This window comes from Lepisma saccharinum, chromosome 6 (genome assembly GCF_977018435.1).
Source record: "Lepisma saccharinum chromosome 6, izLepSacc3.1, whole genome shotgun sequence".
Taxonomy (NCBI): Eukaryota; Metazoa; Arthropoda; class Insecta; order Zygentoma; family Lepismatidae; genus Lepisma; species Lepisma saccharinum.
This window is the reverse complement of record NC_139234.1, coordinates 40,346,996-40,365,418: the sequence shown is the minus strand read 5'-3', so window position 1 is coordinate 40,365,418 and position 18,423 is coordinate 40,346,996.

The window sequence follows — 18,423 nt, the reverse complement described above, 5'->3', positions numbered from 1 at the left end:
ATTAGCAAATTTATATCATATTGCCCAAATTCTTCTTTTGTATAAAGAAATTTGTCTTCGGTTAATTGTTTGACCTGAGTAGCTAAACTGCTGGAATAAAACTGATGAATCCAAAAATTTAAGAACAACTGTTCTTTTTTTTTCTAATCTGATAGTTTTCTCTACAATAATATATTTTTCTTTAGTCTGTGATATAATATTAATATTCTCTGCATCATAATCTAATTCTTTATTAAATAAATGTGTATCAAAATTTTTTGAATTGTGAATAATTACTGGAATAAAAAAATGTTTTTTGTATTTTCAAGTTACATGAATTACAAATCGTATGGATATATTCTCCATTAAAATGGTTGTGATGTAGAATTTTTTCATTATCTAAATCAAAATTACTTTTACAGTACACACATTGTATGGCATTATCGTGTTCCACTTGTTGTTCTGGTGTAAGATCCTTCATTGGTATTTTTGTATGTAAGAATGGAGCAAAAATTTTTACCAACTCTCGAAGTGTTTCAATAAATTTTTTGGCTGCATCTTCACCTCGATATATAAACGGTTCTCTTAAGTTATCTGCTATCTGTATCCCATAAGTATTTATTAATTTTAGTCCAAAACTACAAGCTTGATGCTTAGCTATATGTCTTGTATATGATGTACTTGAATCTTGGTTAGAGTTATTTCCTATTAGTTTTTGGATTGTTTCCAAATCAGCAGAGATTATAAATGGATGTTTTAGCAGTGCCTTAAACATAGAAAATTTTATACTTTTCTTTGGAAATTTGTAAGTTACATGAGGATGAGTATTACAATTTTTAATATGTTGCTCTAATTGTTGTTCGCTTGATATTTTATCTCTTCCATAAAATATTTTCATACATCTATCACATATAGTAATTTTACCATGATGTAGTGTTACTTGACTTTTTGTCAATTTTTGGAAATCCTGTATGAGACAGTAGTGTTCTTTGTTATTTTTTTTAACATATAATAAATTTATAGTGTGTATATCATGTGGTGATGAATGATTCTGTTTGAGTACATAAATATCATCATTTTTTCATTATAACCATAAACATGAACAGCTATCGATCGATTATTGTGTTTGTATTGTTTTTCAAATTGCTCGATAGCTAAGATGTCTACTGGATATTTTATTCCTTTCATAGCTTTTTAAATTCTATTTCAAATTTCTTATATTGGGAAACACAATATTTATGATCTTTAGCTGGATGAAAATGTGCTATGATGCACCAAAGAAAACATTTATTGTCTTCATTTTGAATATTCAATACACCTTTTTTGTTTCTGATCTGTTCTGGTAATCTAAAATAACTAGATCCACTTCCCCCTCCAAGGGGATGATATTTTGCCATTTTCAATTCAAGTTTATGGTTTGTATCACAAAGTGACCATCCTGAATTTCTTCTTTCAAAATTTTCATGTTTTAACTTAAGTTCTTCATAAAAACTATCATAAATATCATCTAATTGATGTTTGTTATTATAGAGTAGAATTTTTGTAAGAGTATAATGATAAAAAATGTCTTCATTATTAGAAGAATTTCTATAGTTTGATGATAAAATAAAATTTATTTTGAGAGAACATATTGTAAGTTGACTATTTATTTCATTTATAATTATGGGTTTAAGTTTAGTTAGAAAATGGGGAATACTAACGCTTCATTATTTATATCAGTTGTATCATATAAGTATAATATGATGTAAAAAAAATTGATTATTCATTTTTTTATAATTAAGTTTGGAATTAGTTTTATATATACAAAAAATTATTCTTTTTGGTTTCTTAAATTAATTTTAAAAAATTATAAAATTTGAGATAGGTTTTATATATACAAAAACTTTCTTTAAGATGACATTTTTAATTAAAATAATTTAAAAATTTATGTTATTTAAAAAACAAAAAGTATAAAAATATACTATACACTGTAATAAATATTTGTTTTTTTTATATGTTAGTATACAAAACTATATATTGTTCGGTAATTAACAAACCTCTTCTCTGTTTACTCTGATTAAAAATCTGTTTTAAAATTTTAACACTGGAGGATATGAGAATATGCAAGTACGGTATCTTCAGTTCAGATATAAATGGACCGAATGTATACTGGGGTATTTTGCAAAAAATTTTAAAATTGACTCACATGAGTGAGGCGTTCATTTATTTTTTACAGTTAACAAAAGTAATGGATTTCGCTTTAGTTATTTGAAAAAAGTGAAATTTAAAAAAAAGGGTGTCATAAGAGGAAAATATTTGAAACTTAGAATTTTATACAATAAAAATGGATTAAGATTTTTCGTAAAAATTAATTTTGAGTTTTTTATAGTTAAGAAATCAACTAAAACCTTGATTTTTTGTTAAATTACACCTAGAGAGCTCACCATGAAATTGTTAGATTTTGAGGGGTGGCCGATTTAGCCCCCTCTCCTACTACTATTTTCCGCTCCTATAATCTCCTAATTTAGTCGGGAAATAACATTATTTTTCCAGTTTTGAACGTCAGGACTTTAAAAATACCCCGTCCTGTTTCCTTCCCAACCAAAAATTTTGCGACCCGCAGCCCTTGCACTTCAATAAAGGTAGAAGAGAAATCATTCCAATCTCGATTTTCTCTCAGTTTTAGTGATATGAGCAAAAATATTACTTTTCCTTTCAAAAGATGCTCGGTCATAGTCATATAGGTATACGTAACGTTCTTGAAGTACACACGAACTGTATTAAATTTTTGTGTAAGCAGATTTTGCGTGTGTGTGTGTGTGTGTGTAACCAGAGGAAATATTTTTTTTTTTTTGCAACCAGAGGAAATATTTTTTTGTGTAACCAGAAAGTTAAGTGCGGGTACTATTATTAATTTTCGTCTTTGCAATGGAAATCTTTTCAACATTGATAGAGAAAAGGTCCTAGGTTTGAACACCATGGTCAGCCAATGGTGTGTCATTGTGTTTGTCCCATCATTAATTTTTCAGTTTATTATTCATCTTCATCGTCATGTTTAACACAAATAGCAGAAAATTTACTTAAAATAACAACGAGCGTTTTGTATCTCTGCGTTCAAACGGGAACGAAACCAGCAAGTGTGCATTACCGCATCCCTCTGACTCGCCCTGACTGAAGAAAGAAAAAAAAGCTCCTTTTTCCGTTTTTTATATGTCCGTATATCTCGCACTTTTCACTTACAACATAAATGTATTCATCCAAAGATTTACATGCTTTAAGCGCTCTTGCTCTGTAGGAAAAATTACTTTCTATTTAATATGTAGGCTACAAATATCGCCAAATGCAACGACGATCAGCAAATGGATCTCATCCTGGAATAATGCCGTATTACTTCCTATTTACTCATCCAATTGATATGCAAAGGCCTCTACTTTGCCCTGATATATCCTATTCTCCTCGTCGTTAAGTGCTTTTATATGATCCATTTCATCCGGTATACAAAACGAGAAGAAAGGCCACAAGTACGCGCTTGAATTAGCCGGCCGCCGTGAACCGGAAGTTGTTGAGCTACAGTTCCACAATCGATTGTGCCGTTCGATATGTTTTTTTTTTACTCGTGGATAGCCCCTATAGACCCTGCATTTTGCTCTGGCTTTTGAAGGGTTGTGTCACAGTTCACAAATTGATTAACTCTACAGGAAGAAGAAAAAAATAGTTACAGACTTACATTTTTTGAAAAATCATCAAGCACTTACATGATGTTACATCAGACCAGGATGGTGTTGGAAGGGAGGATGGGCGGGAACTCCTAGTTTGAAATTTTAAATCCTCTAATTCCTTCTTGGCCCCTTACTGCTGCTGATACGACTATTGCAAAAACTCCTGCTAAAGTGGTGAAGACATTTTGAACTTGCCACATAAAGCTGTGATATGCAGAGACTCGTCTTTACTCCCTCCAAAGTTTTATGGATTAACAAAATCTACTGGAAATAAAATAATTTCAGAAGGTGGTACAGCAGGGAGGCCGTTAGGAAAGGTGCCAACCCCCCCCCCCCCTACAAAATTTTGATCTATAAAAATTATCCTAAATTAATACTATACATAGTTTTCCGGCAAATTTGTATTAGAGCTGGGCCACTGCGCGGGAAAAAAATTTGCTATTTTGAAGAAAATCGTCAGAAGCAAATATAGGACACCAAAATTTCCACCCTTTCATTGCTTACAGGTTTGTAACCAAAATCATATCTGCCTTCCTTGAGGTTATTTTTTACCCCTGCCCCAAGTTCCTAGAAAGCAGATATTCGAACCTTTTGTGCAAATGACCCTTCCCTTAGCTACTGATGGAATCAAAGTTTCCGCCGAATGGTCAACACTACGGGAGTCAAAGAGATACACGGAGTTCTCCTAACTGATAATGTCCTGAGATTTAAAAAATTATCTGGAGTTGGTGTGGGTGCGATAAAAGTGTATTTGTTCGTGTATTTGTGTGTGGAAAGAGTTTTAAAGTGTTGTCCTATTTTTTATGATAATTTATACATATTAATCAATTAACTTGGACTTGGCAAAAATAAACCATAGGCCTATGCTTTAGTTCGTTAATATGGATTGATTTGCTTTATTTTACTTCGCTTTTTCTGCCACGTTTGGCTAATTTACGAAGATGTGGATGAGTGATGAATGGACACACGCAAACATCCATGTCCAGGCCGGGATTCGAACCCGCGCCTCTTGCATCGAAACGCGATGTGCTAACCACTGTGCCACGGGGGCCCGAATAGGAACACATTTCAGATTTGCCACCCCGCCCCGCCCCCCAAACTTAATAATCTAACTACGTCCCTGTGGTACAGGTTCTTGCATGAAATTAGGAAAACCATTTCTCGCATACTATTAATATCGAGATAATCTAAACTTTTCATTAACAATGGAAATCTCAACAGGTTCATTAAAAGTTCAAGTTCAATGAATTACTTATTTCTGTAACAAAAAGCAACACAGCAATATCTGCATTAACAAATGTACAAGAAGAAATTTTAATGTGATCATTATTTATACAATTGTGAAATACACGACTACTGGCAAAAAAAAAATTAAGCCTACATAGTTTTTCTTGTATGTACGCATTGCTTGCATTATAGAAATATTTTCCTGTAGTTTACGGTTATTACAAGCTTTTTTCTTATGCTTGTAATGGCCGTAAACTACAGGAAAATAATGAAGCCTACATGTTTTGCAACGCTTTAACTCATATTTTCCACTGTGAAAAAAATTATCAAAATGTTTGTTCCAAACCCTACACCCAAACGCGAGCACAAACAATATTCCTAAAATCTTTAAAGTGTTAACTTTTAATCACTTACCTTCATATCCTCAAGTTTCCTCATGACCCTTGATTTCTGCTTGTAAGCTTTCACCCATCCTTGCAGTGCTGTAACTAAAGTAATGAAGATCCTATTAAGATTGACAGAAACGCTGTGATAAAAAGGTGCATTCCTTCCACATTCGGGAGTCTTCACTTCATGGGTTCCTCCTGACTGATGAATTCCACTGGAATTTATACAATTACAAAACATGCTATAGGTTAACTGCAAAAAATGTAGAAATAATATTTTTCACACATATAATGTCACATATAGGCGTATTTTTACGGGGGCAAGAAGGTGCACTTGTCCTCCCCCAATTTTTTCTGGTGTATTAAAATTTACAAGCTAGGGTAATATTTGTAATTTCGCAAAAGTCACAGTTATTTAGCAAATATTCCTGGACGCTGCTTTTATCGGATGGAAAACTTTCAGTGTCTTCCTCCAAAGTTAAGCTCCAGGTTTGACCTCTGCCCACTCAAAATTAGGCCCCAAGTTTAATTCTACCTCTTCAAAATTAGGCACAAATGTAATTCTGCCCCTCAAAATTAGGCCCAAGTTTAATTCTAAATCTTCAAAATTAGGTACAAATGTAATTCTACCTCTTCAAAATTAAGCCAAATGTACTTCTACCTCTTCAAAATTAAGCCCAAATGAAATTCTACCTCTTCAAAATTAAGCCCAAATGTAATTCTACCTCTTCAAAATTAAGCCCAAATGTAATTCTACCTCTTCAAAATTACTGCCAAGTTTAAATCTGCCCCTCAAAATTAGGCCCAAGTTTAATTCTGACCCTCAAAATTAGGCCCAAGTTTAATTCTGCACCTCAAAATTAGGCCCAAGTTTAATTCTGCCCCTCAAAATTAGACCCAAGTTTAATTCTGCCCCTCAAAATTAGGCCCAAGTTTAATTATCCCCTCAAAATTAGACCCAAGTAACCAACTTTAATTCTACCTCTTCAAAATTAGGCCCAAGTTTAATTCTGCACCTCAAAATTTGGCCCAAGTTTAATTCAGCCCCTCAAAATTAGACCCAAGTTTAATTCTGCCCCTCAAAATTAGGCCCAAGTTTAATTCTGCCCCTCAAAATTAGGCCCAAGTTTAATTCTGCCCCTCAAAATTAGGCCCAAGTTTAATTCTGCCCCTCAAAATTAGGCCCAAGTTTAATTCTAAATCTTCAAAATTAGGTACAAATGTAATTCTACCTCTTCAAAATTAAGCCCAAATGTAATTCTACCTCTTCAAAATTAAGCCCAAATGTAATTCTACCTCTTCAAAATTAAGCCCAAATGTAATTCTACCTCTTCAAAATTAAGCCCAAATGTAATTCTACCTCTTCAAAATTAAGCCCAAATGTAATTCTACCTCTTCAAAATTAAGCCCAAATGTAATTCTACCTCTTCAAAATTACGGCCAAGTTTAAATCTGCCCCTCAAAATTAGGCCCAAGTTTAATTCTGCCCCTCAAAATTAGGCCCAAGTTTAATTCTGCCCCTCAAAATTAGGCCCAAGTTTAATTCTGCCCCTCAAAATTAGGGCCAAGTTTAATTCTGCCCCTCAAAATTAGGCCCAAGTTTAATTCTGCCCCTCAAAATTAGACCCAAGTAACCAACTTTAATTCTACCTCTTCAAAATTAGGCCCAAGTTTAATTCTGCACCTCAAAATTTGGCCCAAGTTTAATTCTGCCCCTCAAAATTAGACCCAAGTTTAATTCTGCCCCTCAAAATTAGGCCCAAGTTTAATTCTGCCCCTCAAAATTAGGCCCAAGTTTAATTCTGCCCCTCAAAATTAGGCCCAAGTTTAATTCTGCCCCTCAAAATTAGGCCCAAGTTTAATTCTGCCCCTCAAAATTAGGCCCAAGTTTAATTCTGCCCCTCAAAATTAGGCCCAAGTTTAATTCTGCCCCTCAAAATTAGGGCCAAGTTTAATTCTGCCCCTCAAAATTAGGCCCAAGTTTAATTCTGCCCCTCAAAATTAGGCCCAAGTTTAATTCTGCCCCTCAAAATTAGACCCAAGTAACCAACTTTAATTCTACCTCTTCAAAATTAGGCCCAAGTTTAATTCTGCACCTCAAAATTTGGCCCAAGTTTAATTCTGCCCCTCAAAATTAGGCCAGGTTTGATTCTGCCTCCTCAAAATTAGGTCCCAAGTTACGCCCATGATGTCACATAAGAATCCCAGTTTTCATTGATATTAGAACTAGAACTAATCGCATTGGCTTATCAAGTAGATGAATAATCGCTCTGTCAAGTAACAACTCAATAGCTCAAAGACTTGGACTAAATGTTTTTTAAATCATGTTATATCTTTAGGCCCAAGTTTACTCAAAGACGTGGACTAAATGTTATTTAAATCAAGTTATATCTTAAAATAATATGACAATTATTACATCAGAAAAAAACATTTTGAAAGCATTTTACGTTCATAATCCATTTCTTTAATTCGGCTTTTCCATTCATGTAAAAATAGCAATAAAATTGAAAATCTCTTCGAATCCAAAACGTGATAACCGAACATAAGGATTTATGAACCAACGTTAATAAATACATCGACTAAAACATGGTTGTGAATCAGCCCTCACTGCAAAAAGCAACTAAAATAAAAGCCTATTGGAAGGTTTAGATTTTTCTGAGGATAACGTTACCTGTATTACCTGTAACAAATTTAATAATAGAAGTAACAATAAATGCATAAATGCAGTGCGTTAACTAAATACATAGTAGGCGAACTATAGGTTGAGTAACGATGTTGAATCATTATTTTTCGATTGAAAGCAGCGTCTCCAGGATTGATCATCTAGGGGTGCTGAGGGGATGCGGAGTGAAATTTAGGGAGTTGCAATGTTGAAATGAAAAATGAAACATGGATGCAATCTTTAGCCACTTCATCCAATACCAATTAACTTTTAGTAGGCATCTATGGCAATATGTCAATGAAACTGAAGAATACTAGCGACTAGCTTCATTTTTGATCGATTTTACCGCAACCACCACGTGTTTGGAAATTTGATTGATTGAATTGGTTATTTTACGCTGCCTGTTTGGAAATTTGAAAGCAATATCTTGTTGAAGGCAATTCAATGACATATTGTGTTTTGAAAAAGGGTGCTGAATGGGGGCGCGGAAGAAAATTAAGCGCCCCCGTGGCGCCGCCCCTGATTGAAAGTTTGCCACTTCACAACCCTATTAAGTAAAGTAAGGAGTTTCAAACTGATCGCATCAACTAGTGCTGTCATATTTCCTTTGGCCAAAGTAACTAAATAACGCCAGTTCCCTCTTCCACCCACCACTCCAGAGCATAATGTGTGTTTATAGAATAACGCCAACCTACTAGAGATTTTGAAAATAGTTCACAAATAATGTTAAAAATTGTAACTTCATGTTCCGTTGTCACTATTCTTCGAATGTTGAAGTTGTTCCTACTCGGTCCTCGAGTGGTGTTGTAGGCTTCGGTATACGTTACAGTGACGTACCCAGGCTTTTTTTTAAAAAAGGGGGGAGGTATGTATACTTTATTTAGTAGTCAGCCCCATGTTGCCATCTTTTCCTGCCTTTCACGTTCTGTTTTAGGAATACTGGACCAAAGGAGGGGTTTATAACCACCGACCTCCTCTTGGCCATGTCAATGTCTACATATCAATTCAAGGTAGTGAAGAGTGCAGAAAGTTCAGTTGTAACAAATCAGTCCACAATAAATTTAGCATAGTACCTCACTTATGTAGTTCACTGAAGCTTCAATATTGAAATATCAGACAGCACGAACAGCTATTTAGGTGGGATAAACACAGTACAAGGGTGTATCAAAAAGTAAGGTGAATTTGTCTGTAAAACCCAGAGTTTTTTGTGTAGCTAATTACATTTTTTGTATGTGTCAGATACCAAGATGCTGCAAGTTTGACGGCATTTACAGCCTTCTACGTCAACCCGGCTGGTACCTAGAGCAATTCAAAGATTGCGCAACGACTTGAACATTACGAGGGTCACTATTTATATTTTGAGCCTTGGCAACACTGATTGAAGTTAGGCGCGATTTGACGTTTGCACGGAATCGTCTGGCATTATTGACCATAACGTACTTCAAATGTTTTGTCAATAGCTTCATTTGTGTTCTTTATGTTGCCTTGGAGATTGCGCGACAACAATAAAATGTAATTAACTCGTGAACATTTTCGTGCGATGATTTTTTACGATTTTCGACGTGGATTATCAAGACAAGAGTGCATCGATCAACTTACTTCCACATTTGGCGATGAAGACCCATCCTTTGCCACTGTCATGTGACATACTATGAGATTGAGGCAACCATAAGCATTAGTTCCACCAGCTAAAATATTACATGATCATTTAGCTGTGAGAAAGGTATGTTCTCGTTGGATCCCACACAATTTGACAAAAACTCAAAAAGACGCTCGCGTCAATTGGTGCAAACAAATGCTCAATAAATACAATCGTGGTGCTTCAAAAGACGTATATAAGATTGTAACAGGTGACGAATCATGGATATATGCATATGAGCCGGAACGTAAACAGCAGTCGACTGTATGGGTGTTTCAAGATGAACCCAATCCAACAAAAGTTGTTCGCGCTCGAAGCACATCGAAACAAATGGTCGCCTGTTTTTTCGGGAAAACTGGTCATGTGGCAACTGTGCCTTTAGAGGAACGTAGAACGGTCAACTCTGAATGGTACACAACAATTTGTTTGCCAGAGGTCTTCGGTCAAATACGGAAAACAAACAAACGCCCTCGGATCATTCTTCATCAAGACAATGCCAGCTGTCACACATCTCGTCTAACAACCGACTTTATGAACAGTCAAAAAATCGAATTGATGGGTCATCCGCCGTACAGTCCTGATTTGGCACCCAATGACTACTTCTTGTTCCAGAATGTTAAGAATAAATTGCGTGGACAACGATTTTCGTCGGCGGAAGACGCCGTTGATGCGTTCAAAAACCATATTATGGAGGTGTCAAGAAGATTGGAAAAACTGCTTTGACAAATGGTTCGAACGAATGCAAAAGTGTATTGACCATAAAGGAGAATACTTCGAAAAACAATAAAGCAGTTTTCAATGCCAAATTCCTGTTTTTTCATTGTTAGGCTCAAAATATAAATAGTGACCCTCGTACTCCAAGGAGAAGGTGCGCAGTGTTATTAGTTTTTTATGGGTTAAGGAAAAGAAACCATCTGAAATTCATCGAGAATTGTTGGAGGTCTATGGAGAGAGTGTTATGTCGCAGGAACAAGTGTATGTGTGGTGTAACTCATTTGCAAGTGGTAGGAGTATGACGTCATGCCTGAAGTTTATTGGCTGGCATGCTCGTTTCGTAGGGGAGGAAACAAGCGTACTTAGACTTGAGGCAACCGTCACCGGGAATAAAGCTACTACGCATATGGGGGATGTTCCTGGGTAAACAAAAAAAATCGATCTGACAATTCGATTATCGAAGGCGGGGATTGAACTTTCGGTTTGGCCAAGTGGAATACAGATTGTCTTAGAGTTTATTTTACGAAAGATCGGATACAAATTGGATAAGTTAAAAAATTTTAAGTGACATCGAGAAACAAAGGAACCTAAAACAAACTAATATGATTTTCGCAAAGTGGGTCACCTTGGGAACACCGGCTATCTTTGGCACGACTACCTTACAGTAAAGGTTTAACTCACCGATATATATTTCCTAACAATCATATCCTGATACCTGTTGGTCCACAGTCAATACCATAAAATTCATTATTAAAAATAAATAATATCAAAATATTAATTTCATTACATAACATATTCAATAAATATTAGGGAAATGATTCATATAGGTAATATCCATCACTATTTTCAAATATATCCAGTTATAAGAAATTTATGTCATTTAAGATTGACTAGATAATAACCAACGCATCTACCTTCAATATCAAAAAGTTCTCTCCTAAATCTTTCTACCCAGTTTTGTCAGCTACGCACAATATATCGTACGCATCTAATTCAAGATAGCATGAAAGAACACTTTTAGAATTCAACATTGACGTGAAGGAAGCGGGTTTTCGGAGACAATTTTTCAAAATATTGCAGCACCTCACCAAAAATCACTGATTTGTTGATTTGTATATCAAATGCATGTTGTATATCAAATGAAAGCCCTCTTCATAAGATTTAAAATGAGTCCATGCCCAGCCCTGTAGTTGAAACAAGTCTCTTGCAAATTGTGTTTAAAGTTTCAGCGGTGAGCGGTTTTTTGGCAAATTTTGTCAAATTTCAATATCTCAAAAACTGGCAACAGGAAAATTAAAAACATATTCCATATTTCAGATAAGAAACATGTATATCAAAATTTAGCCAAATCCATGACATCACAGGTTTATGCACTGCTTGATTTGACATGGAATTACCATGCTTCGCTTTTCTGCAACTTTTGGCTAATAGCGAAGATGAGTATGAATGATATGATGAAATTGATTAAAGGCGCACTCACAAAAAACACCCATGCGGGGATTTGAATCTGAGACCCCTAGCGTCAAAGCGCGCTTTGCCAACCACACCTTCAAGAAAAATCTCTAAAGTTTGTAGGGGAAATGTTAATAAAATTGCATATTATGTGACCTCTGACATAAAAATCTCATTTTTGAATTTTTGTAAACTGTGGAACAATTTATTTCTAGCATAAAATGGTAGAATAGGAGAATATAACCGTGTTCCTGCATTTTATACTTTTTTTCGATCTAACGTAGTATTTACTTTTGGTATTCTGTTTGAATACTAAATCTGCTTTATATACGTTATTAACTACAAATATAACAAGCTTTCTGCTTTTTGTAACAAACCGAACGATGGGATTTACATGGGAGGATGACCGGTACACTTGACCCTCTGTACCCCTTCGAGAAAGTTAAATATTTTGCATGGTTTATGAAGATTATGTTTTTTATGAACGTTTTTAGCTCGCGGAAATGTGTTATTGTGAAGTAAAATACGTCTGTTGTCTTAGCGTGAAACAGAAGAGTCCAAGACTTCGCGCAAATGAACATAACACGACATTCCACAGTAGCAAACAGAATGTTGCCTACAGTTTCATAAATGAATTACAAAATAAAGTAAATAAAAAACGAAGGACTGAAAAATCATGAAACCAAAAATAGAAGTGAAATTATCGTTAGTGTGTTAGGTTTGGGGCTGATAATAAATTTCGACATTTCTTTTAAGTTAGGAATGCTAAGTTTTATGGCGTTATCTCCTGCATATGTTCTTTAGCCATTTGAGTGCAGATACAATTGGTTTAAGGCAGCGAAAGTACTCAGAGATGGGAGGTTTTTACTTACGCAGGCCATGCATTTGGATCAAATATCAAAGTTATTTGGGTTTTCCGCGAGCTGGAACAAATTTTACATTAAGTAAAACAACGAAATTTGTCGATTAAAAATAATTCAGTCGGGGTACAGTGGGTAAACGCCCCCGGTTGACCGACCGGTTCGAGCTTCAAAAATGAAACTTACGTATCTGTCCGAAAATTTATGTTAGCAACTGTATAAGGTTTAGAATATGGCCAATTAATAAACACACTAAGCACATATAATTTCGCTGGAGGTAAATTAAGCTGACTTACCTCCCATTGAACTTTTAGACTATCAACATTTTGAAATTTTAAAGAGCTTAAGCTAAGAAAATGAATGCTTAGCCACACATTTCGTGATATCTGATGCTAAGAATATTAATCAATGTCTAGATCTTGATGGTGGTCTTTTTTTTTACTAACGTTCTGCGAACATGCCTATTTCGCATATCCATACCTGGTACAGGCTATTCGTAAATTTTGTACAATGTTCATTGTATAGAACACTTCCTTTAGCAACAACAAACACGAAATGTTAGATTTTTAATCGCCATTCTACAGAGCATTCGCAGACATTCGCTACGAGACACTGCGGCAAGCTGCCCGGCATCAGCGCTTGTCTTTCCCGGTGAACGGGTCAGCGACAGTTGCTAGAGTCTTGCTATTAAAATTACAGTTTTCATATTGTGTACTAACCTCGACTACAGAAGGTGTTGAAAATGATGTCCCTCTCCTGTAACACATTCCTGGCATCTCCGAAGGAAGCATTTACACGTGCATGTTCGTCTATTGAAATTCTCCCGATTCTCCCTACAATACTCTCTTTTAACTCACGGATGGTGTGCGGATTGTCTTTGTATACTTTATTTCCCCATTTTTCTTTCCACTGTTATTCAGAACTGACCCTGTCACTCAACTTTTTTACGAGGTTTAATATAAGCTACTGTCGCGGACCCGTTCACCGGGAAAGACAAGCGCTGATGCCGGGCCGCTTGCCGCCGAGTCTCCTAGCGAATGTCAGGGAATGCTCTGTAGTATAAAAATAAGGGATTCGCAAATCTGCAATATATACAGGGTGTCATTTTTATGGCGCCCACGGACCACAGATTCGTATAGAGGACATCAAAACAAACAACTTTTCTCTGTAACATTTTTCTCGGTGCGTCGATTCGACACTATAGCTGTTCAAAAAAGACCGTTTTGCCGCCTGGATGCTGGCAACCCAACCCAACATTTGATCGTACCTGTGACGTCATATCCTGCAGCGAAACAGCGCACGGCAGGGTTGCAAGGAACACACATATTTTGTGAAAAAGTACAAACTACCAACCACATTATTAGTTGTAAAACGAAGCGAGAAACGCGTCCAGCAGACCGAACATCATAGCCTACCAGCCAGATGATCAGCAGTCATCTCAGGGAAAGGGGGAAGTGAACCAACGATATGAGAAATGGTAAAAAGATAACGGAAGTATCCGAGGTTCACGTTGTTACATTACGGCTAAAACAAGTACAACCACAGTAACAATCTAATGATGAATCAGTACCGAATATAGAGCTTGTATTACTACTACTTATATCCCTGTTTTTTCAACCATTTTTGTCACTTGCCTCATAATGCCCTGAATATACATATCTGTTGCTTACCTTTGGAATTTTGAGTTCTTTCATTTCTATTTTGTCATCTGTTCAGTGTGTCACAGACAACTAGTATCAAAAGGACGAAGTGGATAGTTTAAATTGTAGATGCCAACTTTGTAACTAGATTTGCAAATATTTCACATGTAAGCTGAGACAATGTTCGATATGACCACTTCCACCTGAATTCTATTTTCTTTCTACTATTTTTCATATCGTTTGTTTACTTCCTGTTAGGTTACAGAACACGTTTTCTCGTTTTGTGTTACGGTACATAATGTGGCTGATTGTATAGCTATGTCATTTTTCACAGAGTATGTGTGTTCCTGGCAACCCTTCACGACGGGATATGACGTCACAAATGCAATCAAATGTTGTGTGTGGTTGCCAGCATTCAGGCGGCAAAACGGGCTTTTTAGAACGACTGTAGCGCCGAAACGACGCACCAACGAGAAAAACGTTACTGAGAAAAGTTGTTCGGTTTGATGTCCTCTATACGTTTTCGAAGTCCGTGAGCGCAATTAAAACGACACTCTGTATGCTATTGTATATAGCTATACAATATTACATAATCAATAAAATACAGGAAAGATTATCAATTATTGTACTTAGACATAATAATAAAATAAAATATCTTCAAGAGTGCTTGAATTGTAGGGGGATACGAAATATATATATATATAACTCAGCAAGGAAAATTCATGCATGCAAAACATCCCTCTCATTGTTCCCAACAATAACAATGTTTCAGGCTGCAATTTACGTGAAGAGAATAAAATACATTATGCAGCACCCATTTGGTAAGAAAAAATATTTTGGAGACCCGGGGATTCGAACCTAGGATTTCAGCTCAGAAAGCTGGCCTTTAACCGACATGGCCACAAGCCAGGGTGAAGAAACCAAGCTAAGAGTAATTTATCATTAATCTTGCATCTTTTCCTGTTCGAAACTTTTGATGTCGCTTGTCACTAATTACATTAATTTGAAAGCAATACGCTTCATCAGATAGGGTTGATATGCTGTACACATTGCTGACAAAATACAAGTGAAGCTTGTGCATGAAAATTAATGAAGATTTTGGCAAGTCGTGCTTTTATGGAAGGTTAGTGTTTCCAAACTAAATGATAACCGTTCTCTAGTTTCCGTCAATATAGCGGATTCTGCAATGTGACGACGAATCTTATTAACCAACGGCACATAAATTATATTATTTTAAACTATTTATTTCAAAACGAAGAGTCATTATTCTGGAATCTACGGAGACATTCATTCGTTCGGTAAGAATTTTACGAGAGTCACAATTCTATTTTTGTGCTCCATTACGAAACCAACGTGCATGTGTAAAAAAAGTATAGCCCGACAATTTTCATTTTACAAAAATTCCATTTACTCTTCAAGTTAAATGAGAGGACAACCATCGACTTATTTTTAATAGCCTGGATGACTGATGTGGGGGGAGGGGTACCTCCTCTCATGTGCACCCCCTGGCTGTGACAACCTCTTCTTCCTTTATGATTTCTTTATTTTTCCCATCGCTTATTCAGTGCCAACCTTGCTGTATGTTACGCCCTCCCTTGCCCGGGAAAACAAATGCTACCACTACCTAGATAGAGGCGGCAAAATCTCCCTCGGACAAGCGAAATAGCGTTACGGTCCAGGTTAAGTTCGTGTGTAGGAACCGGTGACCAACAGTGCATAGTAATAAGCCATATCGAATAAAAACAAAGACATATGTACTTTCAAATTACCACCTCTTTACCTGTAGCCGGGAAGCGGCTAGCTGCATACCTGAAAATCACGGGTAGCGACATGCATACGAAAATGATATAGCCCAAAATTAACATGAAAATAAAAAGTATATTCTATTCATAACCAACAAAAATGGAATTATTACAGGTCCCCGCACTTGCACTCTCACATTCTCTCTCAGATTCAATCCTCATGGGGTCATCGACACAAGAAATTATACATGACATGTACAGGTTTTATGACGACAAGCCCTAATTATTGCATTCTCAATTAATTTTATCTTACTTTTTGTCTAATCAGGTCATTTGTGATTTTGCTCCAGTGCTACTTAAATCCTAGCCAGCCCTTACTTAAGTTCACCTTTTGTTTTTTTAAAAAGAAACTAGTCGGCGCGGTGACCATACATTACTTGACCAGTATAAACAAAGGCGTCTCAACGGCAATTACATTCACGTGGGCGGACGTTTTCCTTTTACAAGACCTCACGTGGTTCCAAACATAACAAATAACCTCCGTTGAGTGGCGCAAACATATACTCTCTAGCAGGCGGGACTTAAACACTTCGCCGCGACGAGCAATTCACATTACCAGGCAAATACTTTAACAAATAATCACATATGCGGCCGGACATAGCTAGCAGCGACACAGCGCTGACACATAAAAATGAACAAACATCAAGTAGAATATGCAATTAAGCGGGCGGCGCTTTACTCTAATAGTACGCACTTTAAACAAATACAAAGGAGCACAAACAACAATGAATTTAAGATCATAAAAAAAATATCACAAGGAATAAGAAAAATTGACCTGAGACGAATAGATTACAAATGACAAGCGCGACGGGAGTTTGGTATGAAGTTCGAGTTGAGTGGGCGTTTTCAAAATGTCGACGAATTTCAAGGGCGTTCTCTAAATCAATCGGGCCGTCACGTGTTAAGGTTCACACAGATGAATACTTTACCATCTCTCAGCTTCCGGGGTGCATCCTGTCGTCTTTACGGGCGATTGAAAACACATAGTATCCACGCGAAAGGTTTCCTTGGTCGTGACGATGAAGATGCAAAAAGGGTTCAAACACCTAGTTCCCCGGCTCCTCTTCCTCTCGGGATCGGTGGATCTCCGTGGTATGGCGCGGTTCGGACGTCGCATCTGAGCGGGCGTCGTCGGGGCGTCAACATCTCTCTCTACGTCTCTCTGTCGCGGTTGGTAGGCGTCGTCGGCGTCGTCGGGGCGTCAACATATCTCTCTACGTCTCTCTGTTGCGGCTGGTAGGCGTCGTCGGGGCGTCAACGTGGCGGATGGTAGGCATCGTCGGCGTATCAATAGGGCGGCGTTCGACGTTCTCTCTCTCTCCATGGCGGCGGATAGGCATCATCGGCGTAGCTTCTTCTGACATCGGGCGAATCGACGTAACGCCCTCATCTCTCTTCTCCCTCTAGCCCGCCATAGTTTCCGGTGTTCCTCGTTTCTCAAAAATTATAAATGGCGTAAGGTAATCACGGAAACACGGTTTCGCTTCAACTTCCCCCAGCGGTTGAGGTAGGCGCACTCGTGTAGACTTACTGCCTATCACACACACTGGTGTTCGCACAACACAACAAAGTCCACTGTACACGAAAGGTAGCACGAAGGTGCTCTCGTTCCAAGAATCGCGGCAAAACTGTATATGGAGAGGTAGCACGGAGCTTCTCTCGCTACAGGATCGCGGTAAGACTGTGTATCGAAAAACCATGTCCTTCGTTTTATTTAGATTTTGAAAAACGACGCTAGGCGATCGTTGAAGCGACGCTTCCGAAGAGGTCAGTCCACTTTGCTCTATTGTCTCCCAAGTGGGACGAGCCGTGCTCGAAGTTGAGTTTGTGCGGATTAAGCTTCCGCCTGGCTGTCGCCCATAGCTCAATTGCGATCGCTGTCCACAAACTGATCAATTAGAACCGATTTGATCTGGCGTCCGTAATTGTCGCTTGATCGTGACGAAACTCCACACATCCGTCCTTGCACACATGCCGCTGCGCTGGTATAAGTTTCACATGAATCTGACCGTTGGAAACCGAGATATTTAAATGTTTGTCATTACGGTCGAATTTCCTAAGCTTTAGACGCATAGCGTGACCCTTCAGGTGCTCACCCTTAACACACGCGAACGTCTCGTTCCTCCCGTCGGCTTGGCAAAAATCAAATATGTAATCTTACAAATTAAAACACTCAACACTTTGAATCAACACGTCTTTTTTACCGCTACATACATGCATAATAATGATAATAATAATAATGACGGTAAATCTGACTGTCACAACCTCGCCCCTCTCCTTCTTCCAAGGATTTCGTAAGCGTGAAAAATTCGCTCTACACAGGGACAGAAATTTTTCGGTTACAAATCCTTGAACACACTGTAT